Consider the following 14,370-nt stretch of genomic DNA (forward strand, 5'->3'; position numbering starts at 1 on the left):
CAGGACTCGACCTAAAAGTCGTTGTCCATTGCTTAGCCATTAAAAAAGGTGTTAGTCCAAAGAAGCAATCCTAAAGACGTTTCAGGCCAGAATTAATTCCTGAAATTGAGGCAGAAGTAAACAAGCTCATTGATGCAAATTTTATTTGCGAAGTTAAGTACCCTACTTGGGTAGCAAACATTGTGCCAGTACAAAAGAAAAAATGCACAGTTACGAGTTTGTGTGGACTTTCGTGTCTTAAATGAGGCGTGTTCGAAGGATGACTTCCCACTACAAGTAACGAAAATTATGATTGATGCTACCACTGGCCATGAGGCTTTGTCATTCACGGATTGTACCGCTAAATACAACCAAATTTACATGGCTTCTGAAGATCAAGATGTGACTGCATTTCGTACCTATAATACCCCAGAATTTCAAAGCGGAAAAGAAAAAAATAATAATAGTATTATAGGACGATGGCGAAAACATTATCTTGTGGGAATGTCATTACTACAAGAAATGCTTTTAAATAACAAACTAATAAAAACAAAATTAAATAAATACTATACTTAAATTAATTACTTAGATTAAAATCAAAATGAGAAAACTATCTCAAACTAAAAAGAGTTCTAGAACTAAAACACCTAATAGATTATTTCTCGCATGTCAACCCTAGCCCAAAATCAAAGAAAATCCTCATCAACAAGACCTGCAAAAATATACAACAAATATCCAAAATCAGTGGGGAATAACAAATAGTTCTCCCTGAACAAAAGAAATTATATTAAAGCATGATTCAGACATAGATTAATAAGAAAGGAAAGCATACAATCAAGACAACTCTGACATGCATCCAAAACCATAAAGCTCACAAGTAATACAAGTGATTGTAAATATCAAGTAAATATAATAAAATGAATGAATCATCTCAAGAGTACTCAAATCATAATAAAAGAAAAGGTACAATAAGCTATTGAGTCAGAAACCGAATGCCAGTTAATCGCAATTCACTTCCTAAAGTTTGCCATATCGCAATCTTCAAGTCAGTCTATGGGCTTACGTTCCCCACTGCCTGTGTCTAAGAATGGCCAAACTCCCGATGTAGGGTAGAACAAGCAACACTCCCTGACCTCTCAAACGATAACAATTAACCCAAGTGTACCCCTAGTTCGCAAACTAGGTGGTTGGCATGTTCTTCACCCGGGACTACATCATCTTACCGGATGTTCTTATCTCAAAATAAATAAAAATCATGAAGTATCATCTAACTCAAAACCATTTGTCAATAAGAGAAGGGATGCCACGCGACCTTATACCCATAAATCATCAAAAATTAATTCTTCAAAAATTCTCAAAGTAGTAACTTACAAATGTACAACAAAAAGATATCCAACCACAATACTTTGAAAATAACTAAGCATCAACAATGATAATGAAATAGTTTTTACAGCACTAACAGTATCAATCAGAAATGCATCATATCAAATAAGATCACCAACTACAAGTAGAACATACGTACAAGATCATACGAAAAATTAAACTTCACAAAATTGTGCGATCGGCGCATGAGCTTGCGCTCAACGCCACACTGTGCATCTGGTGCAATAACCAATCTGCATCTGATGCATCAACATGTGTCTGACGTCACCACCAATCAACTCCAAAGCTTAATAAATCAATAAAACGTACACAATTAAACTGTTTTACATAAACCAAACGTAAGCGTAATTAATAATTCGGCCATCTCTTGGTCGGTTTCCTTTATGTAAGCAAGGGAAGCCTCTGCACAAATAACCAACAGTTAGAAACATAAAGCAAAGCAAAGAATAAGCAAGTGAATCGGACCCCCTATGCCGAATTACCCTTAGGGAGAAAGCGGGGCTTAGTTCCATGGCGGCCAAGAAATTTTCGTTCTTGAACAATTTGCAGCTCGGGAGCCAATTTCCAGCAACAAAGACCTCCCCGCCATCAACTATCTTGGCCTCCAGCTGCATATAGCAAGCAGCCACGACCTCTTCATCAGTTAGCTCGGGGACTTTGAAGTTCAACCCGTGATTAGGCTCGGTGGAAGAGGACACGGTCGGGACGCCCATTCTCCCCCAAAGAAGACAAAGGCAAAACCCCGTCGGAATTCCTTTTGAGAAGAGGGGAGATCGAGCACGGATCGGTAGCCTTATCGAGCCTGGAAGCACGACTAGCCCAAACCATGCTCACCAGCCATCATCTCAACTAGTTTATACATGTGGCGCCATAGAGTTACGGTCGGTCTGACTCCGATGATCTCACGAATCACCTGAACGGCTAGAATCCCTCCCCATGAGTTAGGAGATAGCTGGCCCAAGCAGAGATTATAGGCATTCAACAGGTCCTTCTCGAACTGGGTCAGAGGGAATCTGAGGCCCATGTCCATAGCCTTATAGTAAAAAGTCGTCCAGACCGGGGGAGGAGCCAATAGGGTATGGCTTGCATCAGGTCGGACTAGGAGGTAGGGATCCTTTATTTGAAATCTCGCGGCGTGGCCCCGAGGGTCCTCCAAGATGGCCTTTATCAGAGAGGGAAGAGGAAACTTCGAGCCCGGACCACCCTTCGGGTCTATCTCAGGATACTCGAATCTGCCGGATGTAGAGGCTTCGCCTTCTTTGCCCGGCATAGTTACCCTAACTACACCATCAGATAAATATCGGTCTAAGTAACTCCTCGAAAAGGGATAGGCCAGGGACACCTCACAAGGAAGGGGGATGGCGCCCTCGGCCTCCTCTTCCTCTACTTGCGAAGGACTACTTGGGAAAGAAAGCGCATCGAGCACGACCGAGGGATCTGGGCAACTTATCAAAGTTGACACCAGCACCATTCCCATTCCCCTCATCTCCTCGGCTAAATTATAAGGAGGCGAGGAGGGGGGTATCACTGACTCGGACGAACTCCCCATTATTTATCAACAGAGGTGGTCGGTCGATTTTATTAAAAGGAAAGGAAAACGACTTAAAAGAAAATCAAAAGAAAAGAGTACCTGGTCGGACGAAGATTGAGCCCGGACTTAGAGAGAGAAATAAGCTCGAAAGTTTAGAGAGAGAGAGGGAGAAAATTTCAAAGTTTGGAGAGAATTATGGAAGAAATGATCTCTAAAATCTCTCTCCTCCCCATATTTATAGGCGAGGTCCTCAAACGTCGCGAGGGTTCGCCCATTTTTTGGTATTTGAAACGCCACCATGTTTTCCTGCAACCCAAGAATCCATGAGTGCCATGTGGCATTCAAGAAAGAGTAGAGTTATGATCAGTTCGGCAGCTCAGCATTGAGTTCACCAGCTCAAGCTTGCTCGGCATTGAACTCAGCAACTCAAGCTAGCTCAGCCTGCTCAGCATCAAGTGCATCAAACTCAAACCAGCTCCTAGGGCACCTGCTCGGACAAGCTTGGGGCTCATTAGCCCCTCATTCGAGTAGCGTCAAACCTACTCGGCCCAAGGAGGCCTTCCCCTCCTTGGCCGAGTCACTTTCCAAGCCAAAGAGGGCTAAGCTAAAGAAGGCACTTGCTCGGACAAGCTTGGGGCTCATTACCCCCTCATCCGAGTAGCGTCCAACCTACTCGGCCCAAGGAGGCCTTCCCCTCCTTGGCCGAGTCAATTTCCTAGCCAAAGAGGCCTAAGCGAAAGAAGGCACCTGCTCGGACAAGCTTGGGGCTCATTAGCCCCTCATCCGAGTAGCGTACAACCTACTCGGCCCAAGGAGGCCTTCCCCTCCTTGGCAGGCCTCCTTGGGCCGAGTCACTTTCCTCGCCAAACAGGGCTAAGCGAAAGAAGGCACCTGCTCGGACGAGCTTGGGGCTCATTATCCCCTCATCCGAGTAGCGCCCAAGCTTGGCTACAAGGGGTTTAAGTTAATGAAGGCCGGGTCGGCAATCTCCTCTCCCTTCTTTGGGAGACAGGGTCGGCACTCCCCTCTCCCTTCTTTGGGAGACCGGGTCGGCACTCCCCTCTCCCTTCCTTGGGAGACCGGGTCGGCACTCCCCTCTCCCTTCCTTGGGAGACCGGGTCGGCACTCCACTCTCCCTTCCTTGGGAGACCGATTCGACGCTCCCCTCTCCCTTTCTTGGGAGACCGGGTTGGCGCTCCCCTCTCCCTTCCTTGGGAGACCGGGTCGGCGCTCCCCTCTCCCTTCTATAGGAGATCGGGTCGGCCCTCCTCTCTCCCTTCCTTGGGAGACCGGGTCGGCACTCCCCTCTCCCTTCCTTGGGAGACTGGGTCGACCTCCCGTTTCTCCTGTAGAAGAGACTGGGTCGGCGCTTCCTTCCCTTCTCCTTAGGAGACTGGGTCGGCCTCCTCTAAGATGTACCCATCTTTTCACTCCCAGAGGCTTAAGTCAACTGTGATTCTGCTGCGAGTAGGCAACGCTTCACTGAGATCCTGGGGTTCCCCACCGGCAGCGTGGGGCTAATTGTTTGGGCTTATTTTGAGCTGTAACCCAATTAGGAGGAGGTCAAGGCCCAACTGACCATTTGGCCAGGTGGTCTCAAGAGGCCCAACCAAAAGGGCTCCTTCCAGCTTCCTGTGCCGTCCAGCTGGCTCACAGTTGGGGATTCCAGGGCACTATAAATACCAACCTCCCTCATCAATGAGAAGGTATTGAATACTTACCTAACAAACCAGAGCATCTCTCTCTAGACTTTATCTCTCTAGCTTGATCATTTACTGACTTGAGCGTCGGAGAGGCGATCCCGGAACCACCCCCGGGGCAGTCTAATCTTACTTTTTGTAGTATTCCGGCGTACGGACCAGTGACTCAGGACATCCAGATCTGGCCGGGTATTTTCTTTGCACACCATAAATATACTTAATTTCTTAGCAGAAACAATATGATATAAGATTTCAACTAACAAATGAAAAAATGAATATTTTTTTTTATATTACTTGTGTCATAAAAATTACATAAATGACATGGTATTGGACAATACCGGGTATGGGAATATCATTGCTCGGCATATGGTAGCCCGTAGGCTATAAATCCCGTCTGACGAATTGTCATGTTGTCTATTAGAGTTATGGTAAGTATATTATATTGGAGTTCTAAACTAATAAAGAAACGAGTATAGTTTTCTTATGATATTATGTAAGTATATTATTAGCATTATATTTAGTTGAAGATATGTTATCCTAGTTATACCTAAGTTAAGTTTTATATGATGTATTATAAATATTCCCTCTGGTTAATAATAATGAAAAAAATTTCCCTTTAATCTACTTTAACATGGTATCAAGAGCAAGTTAAAATCTTGGGTAAAAGCTTGAAAATATTATTCTCTTGCTGGTGGGTTTGAGTTTTAAACCCACTAGCCAAATTATTTCGGTCAAAGTTGAGATTTTTTTTTTGCATGCTTTGTTTTCGGCTCTTCCGCTGTTGGCTGTTGGCGCCGTCGTGGTGACTTTGTTGCCTGACCATCCAAGCTATTGTCTTGGTGCTATTGAGCATCGTGTTGGTGCGGTTGTGCATCGTTGATTACCTAAATAACGAATTGGATCATGAAGGTTGATTGGTTATGCATAATCCAAAAAGGATATTTCTTGGTTGTCCCTAATCCAAAATGATGTTTATTGGTTGTCTCTAATCCTAAAAGGTGATTATTGATGGTGTTGATTATTGATTCACGTCTTACTGGTCTTCTAGTAATTCTTTTATATATTTTTTTCAATCGTAGTGTTCGCGTTATTACCCTACGATTGAGGGGAGTATTAGAGTTATGGTAAGTATATTGTATTAGAGTCTTATACTAATAAGGAAACGAGTATATTTTCCTTATCATATTGTGTAAGTATATTATTAGTGTTATATTTAGTTTAGTATATGTTTTCCTAGTTTTACCTAAGTTAGATTTTATATGATGTATTATAAATGTCCCTTCTAGTTTAATAATAATGAAATGCTTTTTCACTTCAATGCATTATAACACTGTTACATTTAGTTTAGGACATGTTATCGTGTATTTGCAGTCATAGCCCGTCGAGAGTTGAGTGACGAGATGCAGAAAATACTGACTGCCAACCAGAGGGTTCAAGAACAACTCAAACTGAAGGTATCGAAGGATGATACCAAGGTCCCTCTAGCCCCAAAGGTAACATTTATATTTTTGCGCGATTGTGGTTCTTTCTATTCATTGCCTCTAACTTTCCTATTTTTCAGGATCCCTCGAAGAGGCCGAAGGTTCGTCCTTCAACCAAATCTGCTATTGTCACCCCTCGAGGGACGGAAGAAATGAGGGAGGTGGCGGTGGAAGATGCCCCGAGGGTGAGAAGAGACACCTCCACATCTAAGGGGAAATCTGCCGAAGTGTTGGAGACGGGGGGGGTGTACCTCTTACTCGTGAGGAGGACTCTCCTATCCCAAAAAAGAGGAAGGCACCTGAACCCGAGCTCGACACTCGAGACTTCACACAGAAGTCTACCCTCGAAAAGGACCTCCTTTTAGATTCTCTAGCCAAGCGTCTCATCTCGAGGCCCGACCTTAAGGTTATTCGAGGCCTCTCCGAAGAAGGAGGTCGAGCAACTTCATTCTTCTTAGATCGACGTAAGTTAGCTTTTTCGGCGTGCTCGTTCATATATTGCGATCCAGTAATAACACTCTTCTACCTTTCAGCACTCGATTCGTATTGCGGTGATGAGCCATCGCCATACTGCCGGCTTTCGAAAGCTTAGAGAGGGGCTGAAGGAGCAGACAGACCTGGCCGCCGAGCGGGGCGAGGAGATCAAGAGGCTAAACAAAGGCTTCGAGGAGGAGAAGAGGCTTTGGGCCAAGGAGAAGGTTGTTCTAGAGCAGAAGGTCCAGGACTTGACGAGCCAACGGGGCAGTGTCTTGCACAATCGGGACCTTATTATCGAGGAATGGAAGACCTCGAAGGCGGGACAGTGTCATGGGCTTAGAGGCGTCCGAGGTAGCTGCTCGAGAGGCCGTGGGGAGTCTTCAAGAGGCCTTTAAGAAGGTATATCCCCAGGCTAACTGGTCGCCAGTCGAGGCGGAATATAATGCCTCTTTTGATGTTGCCTTCCACGAGGGCAATAACTTTGGCCCTGAGCTCGAGGTGGATGATGCCATTGACATAGGGGATCTTCTTGGAGGGGATGCCCAACAGATCGAAGACCCCTTGGCCGCTGGGACGCCCGTCGCTCAAGAAGAGGGGGTGCATGAGGAGAACTCGGGGGACCGAGAAGACTCGAGTGACAGCTCTTCCTCTGAGAGCGATGATGACGAGGCTGTGTCCGAGACCACGGACAGCGATACCTCGAGCAGCTCTCCTTAGCTTTTGTTTTTAACAGTTTTTTGCCTTTTGCCTTGATTGTACTTAGTTGTGCCCTGCGTGGCCTTTAGGTTGCTTTCTTTTGATGAAAATGAAGATTCATTTTTAGCTGAGCCTTGAGTGGCTTTTAGGATGTATTGTTCCCTTAATGGAAATGAAGATTCTTTTTTGCATATCTCTTTATGCCTCGTTTTCCTTCGAGCAACCAAGTGTCGAAAGCTGGCCAAGGCCGGCTCCAGCTCGTCCTTGGCCTCGAGGGCGGTTACGGGGGCCTCCTTGGTGAAACTCGAGGCTGATCCCTCCGTCGAGGAGAGGAAGCAACCTCCTTCTCTACTAGATCCAAAACCTGAGCCAAAGGACGTTAAGGCCGAGGCCTTGGCGCTAGTTAAAATTGAGGACCCCTTGTCACTGCTACCTCGAGTGCTGCCGCAGCCGTGACAGCTTCGAAGAAACCCTGGTCCGAAGCGACCATGAGGCTACCCTTCTCGGCCCTCTCGAGGGCCGAAATGGCTGCGAGGTTTGACAAGGCGGTGGAGCACTTAATGACAGAGCTTGATGAGAGGGCTTGTCTGACGCCCGACGGGGAGGAGGTCGAGGCCGTTAAGGCGACTATGACCGAGGTATGGTGCTTTACTTTATGCTTTCTAACATTTCTTTTTTTAATGCTTTCTAACATATTCTTTCCCTTATCAGCTATCGATCAGGGTGTTTGCCCTGTCTCGAAGGTCTCAGCCTTGGATAGTAGCAGGGGCTGTCTCGGGGGAGATGTCTTGGAGCGAGAGGAACACTCTCGTCGCTCGACTGCGTCTAGCCGAGATGCGACTCTCGGAGACCCAGGATGCCATGGCCAAGTCCCTCAAGGCCTTCGAGGAGAAGAAAGAGGAGCTCGAGCAGGCGCTCGGGGACGCCCTTGTGCAGAGGGACTCCACCAGCAAAAGGCAGAGGGCGGCCGCCAAGGACTCCAAGAAGGATGATCAGCGGGCCGAGAGGGCTCGAAAGACTGCTGAGGAGGCCATTGCCAAGGCTCGGGAGTGTCGGGAGGCTGTGGTCAAGGACTGGAAGGACTCCAATGAGGGGAGGACCTTCCTCGAGGACGTCTCTCTGCAAGCCTCTGAGATAGGACAGACCGAGGATCTCCGCAAGGTGCGGTTGGTCCTCGAGAGGCTTGCCCCCGGTCTCTCCTGGGCCGAAGTCGAGGAAGGTGTCAAGGCACTCTCCCAGGAAGAGGGATCTGCTGAGGCAGCCTAAACTGAGGACCAAGTTCCTCCCCCTGCCAATCTCGAGGGGTGAACCGTGACTCTTCTCCTCTTCTTTGCGCCCTTCCTTCTTCCCTATCCTCTCTCCAGGCTTTTCTTATGTCTCCTACTAGGGCTAACATTGGACCCTTAGGCTTTCTTGTTTGATCTAAGTTATTTTCTTGATTTTGTATTGTAGCGACTTCGATAGCTTGTACTATGATTAATGGAATAAAACTCGATTATTTGTTGTTCATCAGTTTGTCCCTTCGAGCTTATATGCCTTATATTTTATACTGGGATTAGTGTTGTTCCGCGGAATCTCGAGGCCCTTTTTACTTTATGCTGGCTGTATATTACCCAAGTGGGCTCGAAGCTCTTTATATCACAAGTAATTCACAAAGTCAACTATTATAAATAATGCCTAAAAGACAAAGGCAAGTGACTTGCGATGTTTACAAAAATCGACATGCTTTTAAGATCGCCAGCCCTTACAAAATGTTCTTTACAGAGGTGCTTGTGGTATGCCCCCAAGCTCGAGGGACAAACACTTAGACATAGAATTTTCGGAGGTTGTTCGCGTTCCAAGGTCGAGGAAGGGGACGCCACTCTTGGTCTTCGAGGCGATAAGTGCCTGGGCCGACTATCGAGGTCACGCGGTACGGTCCTTCCCAGTTGGGTTGTAGCTTGCCTAAGCTAGGTTGTCGCCTAGTGCACTCAAACTTGCGAAGTACCCAGTCATCGACCCGAAAGGGTTGCTGCTTGACTCGGCGGTTGAACAACTGGGTGAGCTTGAGTTTATAAGAGATAGCCTTAAGGAGGGTTGTTCCTCGAGTCTCGGGAAGGAGATCGAGGTTAATCTTCTTTTCTTCGTCGTTGATGTCGTGATCGTAGAACATGATCCGGGGTGATGGAATGCCAACTCGATGGGTAGGACAACTTCGCTCCTATACACCAGGTTGAAGGGCGAGTGGCCCGTTGCTTCTCGAACGATTGTCCTGGTTGACCAGAGAATTCCCGGTAGATCATCGTCCCACGAGCCTTTTGCTCCCTCGAGCATTGTTTTGAGCCCTTTTAAGACCACCTTGTTGGCCGCTTCTGCTTGCCCGTCAGTCTGAGGTCGGCTAATGGCGCAAAACCTGGTTTCATTTCCAAATTTCGAACAATAGTCGCGAGTAGGACCACTGTTAAATTATTGACCATTGTCTGATATAAGAACTCGAGGGACCCCAAATCGGGTGATCAAGTGTTGCCAGATGAATTGTTGAACCTGCTTGTTAGTGATCGAGGCCAGAGGCGCCGCCTCGACCTATTTTGTAAAATAATCGATTGTTACCAGCAAAAATCTCCTCTGCCCTGATGCTGGAGGGAAGGGCCCAAGGAGGTCCATACCCCACATGTCGAATGGCAAGGGAGCTTGGATAGTAGTTAAGGTGCTTGCAGCTTGATGAGGAAGGTTAGCATGCATTTGGCATTCCTTGCACTTTTGAACCATGGCTGAGGCATCCTCCCTCATGGTGGGCCAGTAGTACCCTTCTCGAAGAGCTTTAGCTGCATTGTTCGCGCCCCTTGGTGGCTCCCACATGCTGCCCGATGCGTCTCTTGAAGAACGTAGTCCCCTTCTTGAGGGGTAAGGCAGCGGAGGAGGGGATGAGTAAATGACTTCTTGTATAACTGCCCTTCGTGATAGGCGAACCAACGAGCCCTCCTTCGAACACGCTCTACCCCGAGCTCCTCATCAGGGAGGATACCATCTCGAATGGATGTTATGATTTTGTCCATCCAAGTAGGACTTCTATCGAGAGTGGTGACCCCCTATTGATGTTGGGTGCCTTCAAAACCTCCCACATGATGGGTCGAGGTGAGAGATCCTCTGCTGAACTCGTTAACCTTGACAAGGCGTCTGCTTGTTGGTTCTCCGATCGAGGGATGTGAGTTATGGTGAAGAGTGATAGGCCAGAAATCTCTTCTTTTACTTTCCTCAGATACATCTTCATACTATCTTCCTTCGCCTCGAACTCCCCCATCACCTGTCCAACGATTAGTTGGGAATCAGAGTGGACCTTGAGCTTTCGAGCGCCGGTCGTTTTGCAGAGCTGGATGCCTAAGAGCAGTGCTTCATATTCAGCCTCGTTATTTGAAGCGGCAAAATCGAACTTAATTGCATACTCAGTTCTGATAGTCTGCGGATCGAGGATTAGGAGCCCAGCGCCACATCCTACTTTGGATGACGACCCATCGACGAATAGGTTCCAGGATCCTTCTTTGTTAGGCTCGGGCGGGAAAGTGCATTCTGCGATGAAGTCGGCTAGAGCTTGCGCCTTTATAGCACGCAGGAGCTCGAACTCTATACCGAAATCTGATATTTGGTTGACCCAATCAGTCACCCTGCTCTACTGATTTCTCCCTTCGATCATCTTCTGTATCGGTTGACTTGTAAGAACTTTGATAGGGTGAGCTTGGAAATAAGGCTTGAGTTTATGAGTCACGAGAACCAGGGCATAAATCATCTTCTCGATTGGAGGATATTTGGACTCTACACCTCGAAAGGCGTGACTGATGAAGTATACCGGGTGCTGGTTCTTCTCTCGCTCGGCCACGAGGACCGCGCGAAGGGCGTGCTCGGACACATCCAGGTAAACGAAGAGCGTCTCCCCTGGCAAAGGTGAGACTAACTTTGGGAAACTTGCTAGATGGGTCTTGAGTTGTTGGAATGCTTCTTCTGCTTACGTATCCCATTCGAATGTCGACTGTTTTAGAGCTCGGAAGAAATGAAGACTCTTGTCGGCAGATCGAGAGAGGAAACGCCCTAAGGCCGTCATGCAGCCGGTTAGGTGCTGGACTTCTTTAACAGTTCAAGGACTTTTCATCTCGATAATGGCCTGAATTTTGTCGGGGTTGGCTTCGATCCCTCTTTCGTCGACAAGGAACCCTAGGCACTTTCCTCCCTTTACACCGAAGACGCACTTCTTTGGATTCAGCTTCATGTTGTGGGTGCGCAGAGTGGAAAGTGTTTCCCTGAGGTCGGAGAAGTGGTCTCCCTCCTTCTTGCTCTTGATGATCATGTCGTCGACATAGACCTCAAAATTCCGTCCGATCTGTTTCTCGAACATCTTGTTCACGAAGCGTTGGTAGGTGGCCCCGACATTTTTGAGACCGAAGGGCATTACTTTGTAGCAATAAATCCCCGAGTTCATGGTGAAAGCGGTATGGACTTGGTCCTCTACAGCCATCGGGATCTTATGATATCCCACATTTGCATCCATGAAGCTAAACAATGCATGGCCAGCTGTCGAGTCTACCAGCCTATCAATCTTCGGTAGAGGAAAATCATCCTTTGGGCAGGCCTTGTTCAGGTCTGTGAAATCGACGCACATCCTCCGGGCTCCGGTTTGCTTTCGGACCAGGACCACGTTGGCTAACCACTCGGTGTATTGGCATTCTTGAATGAAACCGGCGGCCAACAATTTATGTACCTCCTCGAAGGCCGCTGCACTTCTTTTGGCCCCTTGGTGCCTGAGTTTTTGTTTGACCGACTTAAATCCTTCTCGTATGTTAAGCCGATGGACCATAAGCTGAGGATCGATTCCGGGCATTTTTATCGACGGTGTAGGCGAAGACGTCCTAGAATTCCCTAATGACTTCGAGGATCTGAGTCCTTATTTCCTCGGGGACCTGCTTACCGGTTCGGACCATGCGGCCCTTTTCACCGTCAATGCACACTTCCTCGTCCCTGTCAGCGGGTCGAGGTCTCTCGTACCTCTTGGGGTTCTCAGCTACGTAGAGCCCCATCACGGGAAAGGGCTCTTCAGGCTCGGGGAATTTTCTTTTTCGCGTAACTTCTTCACTTTTAGTTTTTAAACTGTTGACGTAACATTCACGGGCAGACTTTTGGTCGCCGAATAATCGAGCGACCTTCCCATCATCCCCCTCGAACTGCATGAGCAGTTGGTACGTCAATATGGCAGCCTTAACTTTATTGAGCGTGGGCGGCCCTATGATCACGTTGTAAGGAAGATTGGTGTCTACCACCAGGAAGTCAACGACAACGTTCCGACCTTCTCCCTTTTCTCGCATTCGAGTGGGAAGCATGACCGAGCCTAGAGGATGAAGAAATTGTCCACCAAATCCCACCAAAGGTTGGTCGATAGGGGCGAGGTACTTCTCTTGGTACTTCAGTTTCCTCAAACAATCTATAGTAATGATGTCGGCGGAACTTCCGCTGTCTATCACGACTCGACCCACCTGCAGATTGGCTATCTTCATTTGGACGACCAAAGGGTCATCATGAGGGGTTTGTATGGGTCGATGGCTGTCCTTGAAGGTCATAGTTGGACAGACTGCTGAAGAAGCCACGTCGTTCCCGTGTTTCAGGGTATAAAGATGTTTTTTTTTAGAGCGGCTGGTTAAGCCGCCTGAGGCGAATCCTCCCGTAATGACGCTAACATATCCTGTTTTCTCGTCACTACGAGCCTATTTTTATTGGCGGGTATCGATTTTCTTCTCCTCTTGATCTTTCAAAAAACCGGTTCAATTTCCCTTCATCGGCTAGCTTATCTAGCGCTCGTTTTAGTTCCCAGCAATCACGTGTGTGTGACCACAATCGTGATGGAACTCGCACCAGAGCCTTTTATCCCGCTTGTTGACGGGTGTCAGGATGGGATTAGGCTTCGGGAAGGGGTACTTTCCTTTGATGTCCAGGTAGAATTCTCTTCGATTCAGATTATACTGAGGGTCGTGCCCGTTGTCCTCCAACGGGGGCTTTTTGTCTTTCTCTTTTCGAGGGACATCCCTTGGGTTGTCCGCTCGCGGTGTGTACTCATGCTTTCTCTTTCCAGAGCTGGGCTCTTCATGCGTTTTGCAGATATTAGAGGCTTGAAGGAACTTCTGAGCAAGGTTCATGGCTTCTGAAAATGATGAGGCTTCACTCTCCGCGAGCTTGAGCTTGAGCTTGAATCTGCCCGAGGGGTACAACCCGGACATGAGCGCGGTGAACGCGACGTTGTCCGGGAGGTCGGAGACCTTTAACGACTCCTCGTTGAACCTTTTGATGTAGTCGGCTAACTCTTCATCTCTCCGCTGTCTAATCGACATGAGGTGAATGCTAGTTTTCCGATGTCTTCCACCAGCGATGAAGTTCTGCTTAAAGGCTATTTTGAGAGCCGCGAAGCTCGATATACTTCCGGAGGGGAGCTCCGTTAACCATGTTAAGGCCAACCCCTTCAAAGTGGTTGGGAAGAACTTACACCATGCAGCCTCACTGCTAGTCTGCACACTCGTCTGTGCCTTGAATGCCGCCAGGTGATCGATGGGGTCTGTAGTCCCATCATAGTGGTCGATGGGGGGAACCTTGACCTTTCGAGGGGTGATGGCTCTCATGATGTTCTCTCTGAAAGGAGTCACGAACCCTAGATTTCCAATCTGAGCTTCTGACTCGTGGCTGGACACAGAGCTACTGTACGCTCGTTTTCGATGCCCCCATCGATGTCGAGGCTCCTTCTCTTTACGTGGCTCCCTCTGCTCCTGAGGCTCCTTCTCCCGAGGTTCCCTCTATTCTTGGTTAGGCCTGAGAGGCGTATTCCTTGCCCTGGACTGTTCTCGCTTTTCGTTCAAGACTTCTCGAGCGTCACAGTTACCATTTCTCAGATGGCGCTCGTTGATCACATGTCGCGCGTCCTCCCTGCTGGGGACGGCCTGAGCTGCCCTTTGAGACACTCGCGACGAGTTCGGTTGATCGAGGGCTATGACCTAGGGTTGATCGAGGTTCCTTACTTGTTTGCGGTCAATAACCAGTCGAGGCATGGGAGGCAGAGGGGGTCTGTTCGAGGTCCCTTCTCCTCCTACCTGGAAATTCAATATCAGAGCTCGGA

This window comes from Beta vulgaris, chromosome 7, assembly GCF_026745355.1.
Source record: "Beta vulgaris subsp. vulgaris cultivar EL10 chromosome 7, EL10.2, whole genome shotgun sequence".
NCBI lineage: Eukaryota > Viridiplantae > Streptophyta > Magnoliopsida > Caryophyllales > Amaranthaceae > Beta > Beta vulgaris.